This window comes from Panthera uncia (genome assembly GCF_023721935.1).
Source record: "Panthera uncia isolate 11264 chromosome B3 unlocalized genomic scaffold, Puncia_PCG_1.0 HiC_scaffold_1, whole genome shotgun sequence".
NCBI classification, from domain to species: domain Eukaryota; kingdom Metazoa; phylum Chordata; class Mammalia; order Carnivora; family Felidae; genus Panthera; species Panthera uncia.
Window position 1 is genome coordinate 6787513 of NW_026057582.1, and position 17819 is coordinate 6805331.

A 17819-nucleotide genomic window follows, 5' to 3' on the forward strand; every position below is an offset into this window, starting at 1 on the left:
ATTGATCATACTTGATCATGTTTGCATAGGCTAATATATTGATCATATTTGCACAGGCTAATGTATTGATCATACTTGATAATGTTTGCATAAGCTAATATATTAATCATACTCGATCATGTTTGCATAGGCTAATATATTGATCATATTTGATCGTGTTTCCATAGGCTAATATATTGATCATACTTGATCATGTTTGCATAAGCTAATATATTGGTCACACTTGATCATGTTTGCATAGGCTAATATTTTGATCATATTTGATCATGTTTCCATAGGCTAATATATTGATCATATTTGCACAGGCTATCTCCTGAAAATTGTATTAAAACTGGTTCTAGCTATTTCCCTCCTTAGGAAATCTGATCGGCAGTGGGAGGAAAGTATCCTTTTTACAGTGTACATTTTCTAACTGAAGTTGGAACCTTACAATGCGATGTGCTACTGTTTTCAAACAATATGACCCAAAACATGGGGAGGGGGGAGGGGAATAACCGTATCAAACAAACAAACAAACACGAACTGCAACCAACTACTGGCTGACGCTGCTGAGATGTGAGTGCGGACTCCACGACCGGCTCGCCCTGTCGGTCACCTCTCCTCACCTCGGTTTGCTCCTCTGTAAACCGGGCACGCTGATGAGTCCGCGGTGAGAAACAGTGAGATCTGCGTGCAGAAAGCGTGGCTGAAGACCCAGCACGGCGGCGGCCACGGGAGGTCAGGGAAGACCGGCGCACACACAGAAGGAGCACCATTTCGGAGTAAAAGTAGATTCTCAGCTCGCCAGCAACTGAAGTTGGGCCCGTGGACTCCATTTGCCTCCTGTCCCGGATGCCGCTGCTGATGACACTCGGTTAGGGCCATGCTCTGGGAGTCACGGAGGTCACGTACCTCTAGGAGGCCAGCACCCAGTGCGTGCAAAGCCCCGGTCCTCTGCGCCTTTTCTCCCCTGACCTCACGTCCCCACGGGTATCGTGACCTGATTTTCAGGTGAAGAAAGAAACCAGTCTCAGAACGGCTCCTCGGTGGACCAGGCCGCTTCCAGACGGCGTCCTTCTCCGGAGACAATTAGGCAAGAGAAGCGGGATATGGAAGCCAGGGGTTCTGGACCCTGAGCAAGCCAGGGCATGGCCTGGAGGGCTTGCTGAATCCCAGATGGCTGGCCCCGCCCCCAGAGCTTCTCATCTGGAAGGGGGTGGGGGGCGCGGGGGTGTCCACGAACTTGCATCGCTAACAAGGTGAGCAGGGCGCTGCTGTTCCTGGGAACTGACTTTGGGAACCTCTGAGTAGGAGACCTGGCCATAAACGGCGAGATGCCTCCCTCTCTGTTTTCATCTTGTTTTCCCTTCCCTTTCCCCGTGTTCATCTGTTTCGTTTCTTAAATTCCGCATATGAGTGAAATCATATGATATCTGTCTTTCTCTGACTATTTCACTTAGCATAATATCCTCTCGTTGCATCCACGTTGCTGCAAATGGCAAGATGTCATTCTTTTTTCGGAGCCATAAGAGACTCTTAAATACAGAGAACAAACTGAGGGGGGCTGGAGGGGAGGTGGGCGGGGGGATGGGCTACATGGGGGATGGGCATTAAGGAGGGCACTTGCTGGGATGAGCGCCGGGTATTATATGTAAGTGACGCATCACTAAATTCCACTCCTGAAACCAATGGTACACTCTATGTTAACTAACTTGGGTTAAAATGAAATAAAAGTACAGTTATAAAGTAAAATAACCGAACATAACATAACGTAACATAACATAAAATAAAATAAAGTAAAATAAAATAGAAAATACATTAAAATAAATCAAATTAAATTAAAATAATGAAAACAAATTAAAATAAATCAAATTAAAATAAAATAAAATAGTTAAAATAAATTAAAATAAAACAAAATAAAATAAAATAAAGTCAAATAAAATAAAATAATTAAAATAAATTAAAATGAATCAAAATAAAATAATTAAAATAAAATAAAATAAAATAAAATAAAATAAAATGCAATATGTCTATAAATAGCTATAGCATCTCGGCTAAATTACTTCTTCCTGTCTCATTTAGAAGGTCTTTATAGGGGCGCCTGGGTGGCTCGGTCGGTTGACCGTCCGACTTCGGCTCAGGTCATGATCTCACAGTCCGTGAGTTTGAGCCCCGCGTCGGGCTCTGTGCTGACAACTCAGAGCCTGGAGCCTGTTTTAGATTCTGTGTCTCCCTCTCTCTCTGCTCCTCCCCTGTTCATGCTCTGTCTCTCTCTGTCTCAAAAATAAATAAATGTTAAAAAAAAAAAAAGAAGTTCTTTATATATTAAGCACAAGAAAGTCACCTATGTCAGATCTGTTGTTTTGTCTTGTTTTAAATTATATCCACAAAAGGCATGTATCTGTGTCTCAAGAGGCTTTGGATCAGCCAAAGACTGAGGGGGCGCTCTGGCTTCCCCATCCTGGCGGACTGGAGGAGCACCCCTTCTCTCCATGTGATATATCGGACGGATGTATGCTATCATCTGGATGCCGTGTCCCCTCAAACATATCTGTTGAAATTCTAACACAGGGTGTTGGGACCAGGGGCCTGGGGGGTGATTAGGTCATGAAGGAGTAGTGTCTTATGAGAGAGACCTCTCAGAGCGCTGTCTTGCTTCTGCTAAGTAAGATTACAAGATGTCTGGGACCAGAAGAGGGTCCTTACCCAACCACGCTGGCCCCTGATCTCAGCCTCCAGCCTCCAGAACCGTGAGAAACACATTTCTGTTGTTTGCAACCACCTGGCCTGTTGTACGTTTGTTATGGCCACCCGAACCGAGTAAGATAAAGTGAGGCTTGATGGGAAGGAAAAATTCTTCCTTTTATTTATTTTTGTCATTTAGTTTATTGATTTATTTTGAGGCTGGGGGCAAAGAGAGAGAGAGAGAGAGAGAGAAAATCCCAAGCAGCCTCCGCACTGTCAGCGCAAAGCCCCCCCCGCAGGGCTCGAACTCATGAACCGTGAGATCACGAGCTAGCGGAAATCGAGAATCGGATGCCTAACCGACGGAGCCGCCCAGGCGCCCCGAAATTCTTCCTTTTCAAAATGAAAACAAACAAGCCAAACACTTTGGAAACCATCGTTTCGGATTACAACCAAGGTGGCACCTGACTCTCGCAGCACATGACCCAGCCTCCAGGAACGCGGATATCCATGTTGCTACTTTCAAGAAGAAGTCCACGTACTGGGGAGTCTGACCGTCCTGGGACAGGCAGGTGATGGGCACACGGTGCCTCCAGGCGGACCGTCTTCACAACATGTCACCCGGGCATCGCACAGGGCACCGTGCTGGGAAGGCCCAGACTCCGTGTAAAGCTCCGCTGGGCTGTCTTGAGATGCTTAACAAGTTACCCTTGACCTTGGGTCTTGTGAGTAAAGTCCGGTTGGGCCGTGGAGCAGGCAAGGGTGCGGACACACACTGTGGGTCCACCTTTCTTTGCCCTTCCACTGACGTAGTGTCCTCGCAATGCCGACAGACCCACCCTCGGAGCAGAGTGCAGAGAGACTCAAAGTAACGCAAGGTAAGTGTGTTCCATCATGATTGAGGGGGAAGGTGGGGGCGGGGGGGGGGGGCGCTCACAATCCCCAAGGGCTGTATTTTTCCTCCCAATCAGAGCTTGCCTCAAATGCAGAAAGAGGGCAGAGGGGTTCTAAGAAACACCCACGGCCAAGGACACCTACCATCATCTTGCTTCCTCACCGTGCTTCTTTGCACCTGCCACACTGAGAGCAATGAGACAGGAGGAGAGGAGATGGGGCACCCCATAGGTCCTTTTCTTCTCTATCTTTCCTGGCTCACCGGGACAATGAAGGCAGAGAGGTTGGTAGAATGTGTGTGTATCGAGGTGCAAGAGAAACAGAGCCGCGTTTGTTTTGAGCAGTGTGTCCCCTTCTCTGGTAGGAACGAAACACGTATGCACGCAGGAGCTGCAAAATATAAACTGTGTAATTTGGGGTGATTCTCCCTAAGAGTTAAATGCTATACACTTCAAATGGGCACCCTCAGAGATACGACAGTAAAAGGAAGCCGTCTTTACTTTTCAGCCCCCAGATACTCCCTCGGGAAGTCAGGTCAATTGTCGGGCATGGTCCAGGACTTCCAGACATCAGCCTTGGAGAGGATAGAGTAGGAACGAGCTTGTTGCTGGGATTGTTAAATACTCATTCCACTAGTGAGTCGGAGCCAGAGCTGTGGTCCCACGAGCTACAAGTAGCATCACCAAGCACCGTTGTACAGGTTATGCACTGCACAACTCAACCTTCTTAGCCCTGGAATTTCACCCTCACGTAGATGTACAAGCTGGCCCTGGGAGTTGGCATATCTGAGTGGACTCCTAAGTGCTGGCCTGCCCACCAAATCCTTTCCGATCTTCATGCCGTTCTCTTGGAGGTGAGGAGATTGGTTCTATCCCCTGTCCAACACGCTGGCTCCATGCCAGAGCTATTCCGCCTCTTACCCACCGATTGATTGGCTGGGCTCCTTGCGTAGCTCTTCATGTGCCCTCCAAAAGAACGGTGTCTACTGTGAATGAATTCCTTGGAACCAGCCTCTAATGTCATCTGGTGACAGCCACCACCCAGATCTGTCCCCCACCCACCAGCTTAATAACCTAAGAAAGGGACTCCACCTTCACCAAGACCAGGATCCCTCGGCAGCTAAGTCTTTCCCATCCACGGGAGACCATCCCTGCCGGAATCCTAACTGGGGAAGCCCTTCGCCCCGAACGCGGCCTACCGTCCTTCTGCTTCTTGTCTCTCCCTCCTTTCCTATCCACCCAGCCCCAGCCTTTGAGCCAGCGAGGTCCTCCCACATCCCCGTCCGCCTTCATCGAGGACCCCTCGCCCTCCCGTCTCCCCTGGACATCCCTAGTCCCAAGAATTCCAATCCTATCCTTGACGAGCTCTGACCTCTTGGGTCTCTGACCCCGCCAGTATCCATCCCTCCTGATCCCTCCGGAATTTATGGTTTAGGAGCTGTCGCGCAGTTCTGTGAATCTCACATTTCCCCGTGAGAGTGAGTCCCGCTGGGACATCACCCGCGGAGCTGTTAATAAGGCCCATGCCCAAGATAGTCTACACTCAGGATACGTCCCCAGGGGGACCGTGTAACATGACGCTAAGACACATCGGCTGTGGCACCAGAAGGACCGAGTTTGACTTGGCTCTACCGCTCGTGACCCGTGTGGTCTCAGGGGACGTGTCGATTCTTTCTCTGACTCAGTTTCTTCACATAAAAGCGAAGGAGAGGGAGAATACGTGTCTTTCTGGGTGGATGGAAATTAAATGAGCTAATAGATGTAAACAAGTAAAAGACGGACTGACGCAAGGTGAGCAGTGAGTGACAACTGCATTGTCACCGTTATCCACGGGATTGCACACTTTGCTCTGGCCTCCGCTTTGGTTCTCGGTGCCTGACATTGGTTTAGTTAAGAACCGCTTTACCTTGGTCTCGGCCAAGCACACCCGACTCCAACGCTGGCTCACTGGGCTCGACCACCTGGGTCATAGCCAGGCCTTCTTCATCGCCGTAAGCACCTCTGGCTTTAGTTTTCTGTCGCTTTCCTCCCTTATCTCACTGGGAGAAAAAAAAACAAAAACAAAAACAAAAACAAACCTTTGTTCATGATTCAAAATCCAACTGAGCAGCCTGCTCTCGTCTTAAGTCCTCCTCGATGCTCCCCTGGATTTGTGTGTTCCTAGAATTCTGAATTCAGCACATTTTATCCTAACTACTAGTTACTGTGCTGGCTCTTGCTTAGGCACAAAACCTGCAATTTATTTTTCCTCTAACACGAAGCCCTAACGTGATGCACACATTAGATGCTCAATAAATCATATTTCTGCCAAAGTATATATACTCTGTCCCTTAGAGTCCGATTTCAAACACACAGCGAAAGTTCTAAGATTTGGCTTCTTTCATCGGAGACACGATTCCAACCCCCTTTTACCACAGTCCTCATTTGTTCTGCCCCCGGGTTTTCATGTGAAATGAAAAGTGAGTGCACAGTGTGGCACAGAACGAGGGCCAAGCCAAAACTTGAGCCCCATGGATGAACTTCAAACAGGGACTTGAAACATGCGAAATAAGAACCAGCTTCGGCAGGACAGGGTAGGAGACGCTAGGCACTTGGTGACTTTCTCAGATGTTCTGGAACTAGACTTTGATTTCATATATTTTGAATTAAACCGATTGAAATTCAACGCTCAAGCCAACATACCACATTTCCTTTGGTCAGAAGTGAAGTGTGAAAATAGTGTTTTGAATTCTCGGTTGGACGCACAGCTCTGGGTTTGAAGTGGGACAGAGTGTGGAGGTTTTAAGTTACTGGAAGCTTCGGCATTCAACTGGCCCGGTCTTCCAAAGGAATTAGAGAAATTGAAAACACGGAACCCTTGAGTCCTGGGATGGCAGAAGGGCATTGGTGAGGATGCCCCCAAGCTCCATGAGTTGTCTCAGAGGTGCTGTCGTTCCCTTTGTGGCCGCCACAGAATATCGGTCAAGTTGTTCATAGAACCGAAGGCAGAGCCCAGGGTAAGTCTTGTGTCAGCGGAGACAAGGGACTGTGCTCCCTATTCAGTGCTGATAGGTAGGTAATTAGGCAACCCCACGCATGTTTGTAATACAGCAGACTTTCAGCCGTGTGTGACAAACAGAGGGGACACTCCTTAGGGCAAGGAACCCATCTGCCTGTTCAGAGCCACCCTTTGGAAAGTACGCGTTATGGATCTTCCGAATACTGATATCTGTAAGTATATGGCAACTGGTCCTTATACTCAGTTTCTGCTTTGTGCTCAGCAGTCCCCATGAAGCCTTACATCCTCGTGTGGTCAGGAGCCATCTCTGTCCTCCTACCGAGAAAACAAGAATGCAATACCAACGCATAGTAAATAAAAGGGCAAAAATGCATAGGGTTAGTTCAAGAAAAGAGAAATTCCCGGGTTTTAGAAGTAAAAGGGGAACTCAAAGCCAGATATAAGCCAGCGCTGAGATTGTGGTGGCCTACAAGGGTTGTTCCTACATATAGATTTTAGTGGCTAGAAATGGAATGCCCACCTTGGAGCAAGAGACAAGTCCACAAGGCTTCTGGGAAAAGACAAAGGATCTCTTAAAATAAGCGAGTTTGAACTAATTAATGCTACAACAAGAGACTACAACCGAAAGAAAAAGGGGCTTCGTGATTAAAGAATGATAGGACTAGGAGCACCTGGGTGGCTCATTTGGTTAAGCGTTGACTTCGGCTCAGGTCAGGATCTCATTGCTCATGAGTTTGAGCCCCTCATCGGGCTCTGTGCTGACAGCTCAGAGCCTGGAGCCTGCTTCGGATTCCGTGTCTTCTTCCCTCTCTGCCCCTCCCCTGTTCATGCTCTGTCTCTCTCTCTCAGAAGTAAATAAACATTAAATTTTTTTTAAAAAGAATGATAGGATTAGAAAAAATAACTACATGGCATTTCTAAAATTAAAAATCATAGTTGTTAAGCCTAAACACCAAATGGTTAACCTTTGGCTTTTAGTAACGTAGAATGGCTCATAACCAGAATGATAAAATCTGAAAGCAAAGCAAACAAATAAACAAATATCTGAAGGTACTGGAGGGTAAGCACCGCCAGAAGCTGGCAAAACCTGAAGGCTAAGTCCAGTCTTGAACTGGGTAAAATCTGTGTGCTTTTTTACCCAAGAGCTTTTCACCCGAGAGCACGCTCTGTGCAGCACGGCCAGGAGAAGGCCGTCATCTTGCTGGCTTCATGTGCCTGAGGCAAGACTTTAGAACAGCTAGCATGACTGAATATCAAGGGTGTTGGGGGGTTGATACTGGAAAGCAGGGATAAGTAGAGGGCTTGGGTCCTCAAGGAAACTGCTTAAACCCATAGCTAATTAACTGAGTTATTCACAGCTGGGAGATTCCACAGGATCTGGCAACAACTGCACCTGAAATCCAAAGGAACTGAGGGGACATCTGAGATGCGGTTGATCACAGGGGAAACAGAATTTGGAGTTTTATTTTGGCCAAGTTAACTGCCTGCTAGAAAAGAAATCAATACTCCTAAAGGGAATATAACGGAATCTAGTGGCTCCTACAATGTGCCACTTACATTGTTTGGGATATAATCAAAGATTACTAGTTATGCAACAGGAAAAGGTGACCATAGGCAAGAAAAAAAAAATACAGTCGGATACAAATTGTCTCTGAGTTGAGGCATGTTACTAAATCAACTAACCCATGTTGAAAACATTGCTGTGTTATTAGAGTCCTATGTGCCACATTGTAGTTTTTGAGTTTCTTTTCGGAAGAGTTGCACCTGTTTGGAAAAGCTGATATGTTGTGGCTATTATTCCTTCTTAGCAATCTTCTAGAGAACAAAGCCGCTTGCTCAGTCAGTTAAGTGTCCAACTTTGGCTTAGGTCATGGTCTCACTGTTTGTGAGTTCAAGCCCCGTGTCAGGCTCTGTGCTTGGAGCTTGCTTCCAATCCTGTGTCTCCCTCTCTCTCTGCCCCTGCCCTGATCTCTCTCTCTCTCTCTCTCTCTCTCAAAAAATAAATCAACATTAGAAAAATTTAAAGAACACTTTAGTAGAATAAAACTTAATCTATCTTGTAATTAGCACACGGATCTATTGGACTCATAGCAATTTAAGGTACATGGTAAGACTTTAGTGATCTTATTTTTCTTCTTCCTGAAATATTTTGCTCTTCTGCTGTTTCATCATCTTGAGGGTTATGTCATCATCACTTACTGATTATTCCCAATGATGCTAAAAACTCTAAAATAATAAGAAAATGAAAGAATGATGGCCAGCCTTGAAAGATGATAATAATGAAATAAATTATCATAATCATCATCACCCTTTAGTATCAATAACTCCATTAGATCGAAATACACTAAGCACTCTCAATAAATGGCAGAGATATCAAGACTGGACAGAAAAACATGACCCACTCTATATTGTCTATAAAAGGTGTACTTTTGTTTAAATTTTATTAATTTATTTTGAGAGAGCTTGAGAGAGACAGCAGGGGAGGGGCAGAGAGAGAGGGAGACAAAGAATCCCAAACAGGCTCCCTGTTGCCAGTGCAGAGGCTGACGCGGGGCTCAAACTCACGAGCCATGAGGCCACGACCCAAGCTGAAATCAAGAGTCCGTCGCTTAAACGACTGAGCCACACAGGCAGCCTACAAGAGGTGAACTTCTAACGCAAAGACACATATAGGATAAAAGTAAAAGAATAGAAAAGCAAATGCAATGAAGGCAGCAATTGTAAGTAAGGTAGAATAGCTATGTTAATATCAAACAAAATAGACTTCACAGCCAGTAATAGTATCTGAAAAAAAAGCATTTGACAACAAAAGTCCATTCATTAGCAAGACAAAAAATTGATGAGCACCTAATAACATAAATTCAAAATATAAGAATTACAGAATAACTAGATAAAAATATCCGTAAGAATAAAGAAGATCTTAATAACAATATCCATTGCATTGATCTAATCTACATTTTTTTAAACATTACACCCAAAACTGCAGAGATCATATTCTCTTATAGCGTACGCGGACTATTCACCATAAAAAAATAAGGCCAAAAAATAAGTCTAATAAGTGTAAATTAATTTCCCCCCCAAAACTAATTCATATGTAATATATTCTCTGGTCACAATAGAATTAGATGTCAATATTATAAGGTATTCAGCAAAGCCACAAAAGGCTGGAAATTAAGTAATACATTTCTAAATATCTATGGGTCAAAGAAGAAATAACAAGGAAAATGAAACAATGTTTTTAATTGAATAATAATAAAAATGCGATTTAGCAAAAGTTTATGGGATTCCACTAGAGCACTGTATAGATAGAAATGTATAGCTTTAAATGCTTATATCACATTATTATACATGATTAAATATATTTATATTGTATAATTTAAATGTTTATTTTATCTTATATCATACTAAATTATAGGGAAAAACATCTAAAATATATGATCTAGGTTTCCATCAGAAGGACTTAAAGAAAAAGCATAAATTAAATCCAAAATAAATTAAAAATAAAATAAAGATAAAAGCAAAAATGAATGAAGGAGAAAATGGACATCAAACAAAATTAACAAAGACAAAGCTGTTTCTTCAAATATATGAAGTCAATAAACTCCTAGCAAAACCGATCCAGAAAATGAAAGAGAGGAAAGGAAAAATTAGCAACAACAATGGCGGGTGAAAGGACATCCCTAAGGATCCTACAGACTTTGAAAGGTTAACTAGAGAATGTTGTGGGTAATTTGGATAAAACTTAGATAAGTTTTGGCAAACTTGAAATAAGACACGATTGAAACTACGAATATATCAGTCAAGAAAAAAGGAAAAGAAAGAGAGAAAGAAAAAAGCAAAACCAAAAACAATGTTCCTCCCAAAAAGAAAACTCCAGGACCAAATAGTCTCACTCTTGAATTCTGTAAAATATTTGATGATGAAAAGATGTTAAACTCAAACGAGGACTTTCAGAAGGTAGAGGAGCAAACACTACTTCCCAACTTGTTTCATAAGACTAGCAAAACCCCAATACTAAAACTTGGCAACGGTATTTTCAGTACATCTTAAACCAATATTTATTAATCACATTGATTTTTAAAACATTAACAAAATATAAGTAGTTTCAATCTAATCATATATGAAAAATTATGTGCCTCTTGACTAAATCCCAGGAGTGAAAAGTTTAACATTTGAAAGTCTACCAGAGGTAGAAAATGCATCTGACAAAGTTGAACACCCCTCATTATAAAATGTCTTTTTTTAAATGTTTTAATGTTTATTTATTTTGGAGACAGAGACAGAGCATGAATGGGAGAGGGACAGAGAGAGAAAAGCAGGCTCCTGGCTCTGAGCTGTCAGCACAGAGCCTGACGTGGGGATCGAACCCACAAACCGCGAGATCATGACCTGAGCTGAAGTCGGACGCTCAACCAACTGAGCCACCCAGGTGCCCCTAAGGTGTCTTAACAAGATTGAAATAGTAGAGGATTTCGGGGCACCTGGGTGGCTCAGTTGGTTAAGCGTCCGATTTCGGCCCAGGTCATGATATCACGGTTTGTGGGTTCGAGCCCCACGTCAGGCTCTGTGCTGACAGCTCAGAGCCTGGAGCCTGCTTCTGACTCTGTGTCTTTCTCTCTCTCTGCCCCTCCCCTGCTCACACTCTGTCTCTCTCTGTTTAAAACTAAATAAACATTAAGAAAGAAAAGGAAAAAGAAAAAGAAAAAAGAAATAGTAGAGAATTTCCCCAACCAGATAAAGGATTGTATCAGAAACCTGTGACTAATAACATCCTAAATGGAAGAAACACTGAATTATTTTCCCTTCACCTGAGCAACAAGGTAAAGATGTTCCTTGTCAGATGAACAAGGCAAGAAAAATAAATAAAAGACAAACTTTGGGAAGTAAAAAGTAGCATTGCCTCTTTTTTCAGACAATTTGGTTGCTTATTTAGAAAATATTCAATAATCTTTCAGGTAAACAAACAAGCAAAGTCCTCAGAGCTAATAAAGCCTCAGAATATAAGATCAATAAACAATAATAAACTCTATACAGAATGGAGAATAATTTTTTTAGTTTCTTTTGAATAGCATTAAATACTTAGTAATAAATTTAAATAACATGTAAATAACATTAAACATTTAGTAAGAAATTTAACGAAAGATCTACAAAACCTCTATACTCATATCTGCAATAATTGCTGAGACAGAGTAAAAACACCTAAACAAAACAAGGAGATGTACCATGTTAATGGATCAAAGTCTCCATATTAAGATATCAATTCTATCCAAACTGACCCATAGACTCAACACTATCTGAATCATAAATCTAGCTGAGTCAAAAAGATAAAACAAAAACAAAACAAAGAAACAAACAAAACCTAGAAGAAATTGACAAGCAATTGGGAATGTGACAAGCAATGTGGGAATGCAAAGAGCTTCAAATGGCAGAAGCAACCTTGACAAATAGAGCAGAGTTGGAGGACTTGTCACACTAGACTTCAGGTCTTACTTTCCAGCGACATTTATCAAGACTGTGGTGTTGACATAAGAGTAGGCAAATAAATCAGTGAAACAGAATGAGAGATCGAGGAAGAGACCCATATTTGTATGGCTACCTGTTTTTCAACAAAAATGTCAAAGGGATTAAATGAGGAATGTAGTATATTCAACAAACTGGATATTCACATGGGAACAAAAATGAACCTCACCCCTTACCTGACATTATATAAAAAGAAGATGAATTTTAATTTAACATAAAAGCTAAAACTGTAAAGCTTTCAGACAGGAAAGGAGAGGAGAATATCTTCACGATCTGAGGGTCACATTTTCTTAGGTCACAGAATGCTTTAACCATAAAAGAAAAAAATAGACTTCATTAAAATAAAAAATTCTGCTTCTCCAAAGACACGTTTGCACAAATACATGAGGAAGTCTGCAAAACATTTACCTAACAGAGGAATTTTCTTCAGAAGAAAAGAAGAAAGAGTTCTTACAACTCAACAACAAAAAGAAAAAGAAGGGGCTCCTGGGTGGTTCAGTCGGTTGAGCATTTGGCTTCGGCTCAGGTCATGATCTCACAGTTCATGGGTGCACTAACAGCTCAGAGCCTGGAATCTGCTTCGGCTTCTGGGTCTCCCTGTATCTCTGCCCCTCCCCTGCTCATGCTCTGTCTCTGTCTCTGTCTCTCTCTCTCTTTCTCAAAATAAAAAAAAAAAACAAAAAAACAAAAAACACACACATTAAAAAAAATAAATAAAACAAAAAACAGAAGAGGACAGAATGAATGTGAGATGGGCCAGTCCGTGTCACCCACAAACACGCTGTCTGGCTCATATAAGTGTCCTATAAATGTTAGTTCTTACCTGGAAGTTATTTATTTAGGAACCGATGTACATACTCTGTCCCATTCCAAAAATCGGTTTAAGGAGACTCTTAAGAAATTGTCACCCACGGCAAGTTGTTTCTGAAACGCTGTAACCCTCTTCTCTCTCTCTCTGTCTCTCTCTCTCTCAAAAACAAATAAACATTTTTTATAAAGGAAAAAAAAGCTCAGTTTTAATTTGTTTTTTAATGTTTATTTCTGAGACAGAACATGAGTGGAGGAGGGGCAGAGAGAGAGGGAGACACAGAATCGGAAGCAGGCTCCAGGCTCTGAGCTGTCAGCACAGAGTCCGACGCGGGGCTCGAACTCACAGACTGTGAGATCATGACCTGAGCTGAAGTCGGACACCCAACCGACTGAGCCACCCAGGCGCCCCAAGAAGCTCAGTTTTAAAATGAGCAAAACATATGAACACTTCACAAAGGAAGACGTAAAAATTGCCAACGAGCACCTGCAAAGTTCTCTGCATCACTAGTCATCAGCGAAATACAATTAAAACCTCAATGAGATGCCACTCCACACCCTTCAGAAAGGCTAAATTTGTAATGACTGTTAAAGTCAAATATCGTGATTATGTGAAGCATACAACCCTTATATTGCTAGTAGAAATGAAAATGGTATAATCTTTTTGGAAAAGTTTATGTTAATTTAATCATAGACCTACGTTTTGGCCGCATCCTTCCAAACTCAGGTATATGCCCAGTAGAAATAAAGATATATGCATCTAAAGAAATTTGTACAAAAATGTCCATAACAACTATATTCATACTGGCTAAAAACTGGAAATAACTCCAATGCCCATCAACAGGTAAACGGATAAGGAAATAATAACCTAATCGGATATCACTCAGCAATAACATTGAGTGAATTCAAGAACATAAATGAATTGATAAATTCAAGGATGTAAGAGATAAATTTGAGAACATACTTGTAAATAAATTATAATAAATTCCAATAAGTACACAAAAGTCCAGTGAATTCAAGTCAGTAAGTTGTAATAAATTCATAAATAAAAAGGATTGACGAATTCAAGAACATAAACGAATCTCACAGACCTTAACGCTGAGTGAAAAAAGCCGCCCACAAAGAAAACACACTGTCTGATTTCATTTATATGAAATTCTGGGACAGGCAAAACTAATCTATAGTGAAAAATCAGAAGGGCGGTTGCCTCCCGTTGGAACCAAGGAGGGGAAATTTACTAGGAAGGAACACAAGGAACTTTCTGAAGGGACGGAAATGTTCTATGACTTAGAGTGGTGTGGTTTACAGGGGTGCGTTCATTTTTCAAAACGCCTAGATTTGGGCACTTTAGGTTTGTTCTTTTCAAAGGAGGTAAACTGTATGTAAAAAAGATGTAAATGTGTTTTGAACTTTAGCTAGTAGGTTTGCTTTTAACAGTGGTATGGCTAAACAATTCTGAAATTGCTTTCTGTGTATTCTAGACTAGAGCAAATGAGTAAATATAGTGAGGATAATGGGATACAGATTTCCCACTGATGTAAAAGGAATTACAAATAGGGAAAGAAGGAAACTGGGTTCTAACCTGTGTTGCATTTGCTCAGAATTACGGTATTAACTCTGTGATTTTTAAAATAAGGATAGAGAAAACAGAAGTAGAGATATTTACATAGATCGTATGTTTATATAGTTATAATAATATTATATATGTGTGTATAAATACATATGTGTGTGTATATATATATATATATATATATATATATATAACACTACACATATAATACACACTTATTATAAAACAAACCTCCAGGGGGGCTCAGTCAGTTAAGGGTCTGACTCTTGGTTTTGGCTCAGGTCATGATATCATGGTTCATGGCATCGAGTCCCATGTTGGTCTCTGTGCCGATAGCATGGAGCCTCCTCAGGATTCTCTCTCTCCCTCCCTTTCTGCCTCTCCCCTGCTCACTCTCTCTCTGTCTCTCAAAATAAATAAATAAACGTAAAAAAATAAAAAATGAAAATAAAGGTGAAATCAAGCCTCTAAACGTATAACCCGAAAAGCAGATTAGACATAGCTGAAGCACAAATCAACTGGGAGACGGACCTGAAAGCCTCAGTGTGAAAAAGAGACATAAATTACGAAAAAAAGATTCAGCTTCACGGACTACAAAATTTGTAGAAATTTACTACAAAATGGTAAAATCATTTAGCGGGATTTCCAGAAGGAGAGAATACACCGAATTACCAAAAAGTAACGATGAAAATAACTCCAACCCAGTAAAAGATAGGATTCCTTGGTTTGAGGGACAACACTGAACCTTGAACAAGATGGGTGATAAACGCATACCTAGACAGTTTGCCAGAAAAGAAAATATGGACTGTGGATAAGGAATACCAATTATGTCAGGTCAGAAGAAGAAGAAGAAGGAGGAAGAGGAGGAGGAGAAAGAAAAAACAAAAGAAGAAAAGGACAAGGTGTAGAAGAGGAGAGGGAGGAAGAGAAAAAGAGAAGTGTTTCCAAGTTTTGAGGGAAGAAAACGATATAATCGAGAATTGTATATTCAGCCAAACTAGTACTCAATATTGATAGATTATTAATGATAATTTTACCAGACTAAAAGAGTTTTCTATTCATAGACCACTTTCGAAAGAATGGAGAAAAGATTAATTAAATAGAATTATACTGAAAACAAACGCTTCTGTGATTTAAAAGACACTATAAGCGAAGTTAAAACAAGGGCCACAGATTGGGATATAAGGCATTTGCAGAGCATATAAATAAAAAAAAATATATGTAAATTAAATAAATAGTGCATGTATGTATTATGGGTACATATAAATTACATAAAGAATCCACATATGCAAATATATGTATATCACATCACTCTCACATCCCTGAGAGAGAAAAATGACGTAGTAGAAGAGAGGCAGTGTTTTAAAAGATAATTTGTAGAAGAAATCTCAATGACCAACAAGCAGAGAAGCACACTCCCACTCACCAGAAATGAGAAAAATGCAAGTTTGAACAAGTGACACCATTAAAGCCTTGTATCGCCCGTTCACATTAGGAATCTGCAATTAAAACAAAAAATCTGACACTACTAAGTGTCCCTGTGAAAACGGAGCGATCCTGTGGTCTCCTATACTGTTAGTCGAAATACAAACCACCATAACTCTGACAAAGAGCATTTTGGTAAAATCTAGAACTCGGAGACATACGCACTCAATGATCTACAGTTCAACTTTTGGATGCCTTCATGGCCAAAGCACATATTGACAGAAATACATGCAAAGGTGTGTGTTAGGATGCTCGCTGTGGGGCTTTGCATCACACGAAAAAAATGAGGAAGGGACATACACACCCATTCAAAGAAGAACAGATAAAAAAACAGGATGTTAAATAGCAACGAAATAAAGTATCGTGTAGCAATATGAACGATTCACAAGAATTAATTAATTAATAACATTATGTTATACATATTTATTTTGAGAGCGCATGCGTGCATGAGTGGGAAAGGGGCAGAGAGAGAGGGAGAGAGAGAATCCCAAGCGGGCTCCATGCTGTCAGCACAGAGCCCAATGTCGGGCTCGAACTCATGAACCGTGAGAGCATGCCCTGAGCTGAAACCACGAGTCAGATGCTTAACCGACTGAGCCACCCAGATGCCCCTCAAAATCAATTTAATCAATAAAGAGATAGAGGTAGAGATTGAGAGAGAGGTGGGGAGAAAGATGACGATATCAGGTATATAAATCTTTAAAAAAAACACACACAACAGAATATTCTATAAGTTTAGAGCTACTTTCATATAATAAAAACAGAAAACAGAAAAGAGTAACACAGAGATCTGGAAAAGATTTCCTCAGGGGAAGAAAGAAAAGGCATGGATGGGATTATATGGGGAGGGGGTGCTGTGTGGGTGAGGAAGAATCCATTAGCCAAATCTGTAATCCTTTGTATCTTTCAAGAAAACATATTAAAAAAAATAAATAAAACAGAATATTCACGTGTCAGACCTGCATTATGTAAATATCTATGTCTATGACATTGTGATTTGTACTTTTTATACATTTGGCATATTTTGTAAATATACGTTTTTTTAGAAAGCTTTTTATTTTTTTAATTTTTTTAATGTTTATTTAGTTTGGAGAGAGAGAGAGAGAGAGAGAGAGAGAGAGATAGAGAGAGTACAAGCTGGGGAGGGACAGAGAGAGACGGAGACACAGAATCTGAAGCAGGCTCCAGGCTCCGAGCTGTGAGCACAGAGCCTGACGTGGGGCTCAATCTCGTGAACCACAAGATCATGACCTGAGCCAAAGTCAGAAGCTTAAATGACTGAGCCACCCAAGCACCCCAAGAAAGCTTTTTAAAATGCAGGATGCTGGTTAAGCCACAAGTCTACAAATATTACACATTGATACAGAAGAATACTGAGTAATAAAAACCCACAGTGTGGACAGAATAAGGAAGACAAATTTCAAAATCCTACAGACATCTGGAGGTGAAGGAAAAGAACGAGTGTCAGAGAGGGAGAAAGCAGGCTGCATTGTCTCCACAGTAGTGAATAAAAGGTTTTCAAAAAGTAATATAATATATTCATAATGTATTATGTATTATATCAGCTGTACCAAATCAAACCGTTTATGAAGGCAAATGGGTGGCCATTTCCAACCTCCAAAAAAATGTGATGCTTTGGAACCCTATTGCCACGGTCCCCGGCTAGCTACTCCTGGCTCTCGACCACTGACCCTTTGCACAGTCCTGGATGAGTCCCGTCTGCTCCTTAAGCTCCCGTCTCCTCTTCTGCAGTGAAGACAGTGCTTCCCAACCCATCACACGGAGCTCAGAGCTGCCCAAATAAGAACCAGGCGGATGTCCCTCATCATCTCCCACGGGCTGGGTGCATTTTCCCATCAGGATTTCAGGGCATGGCGGATCC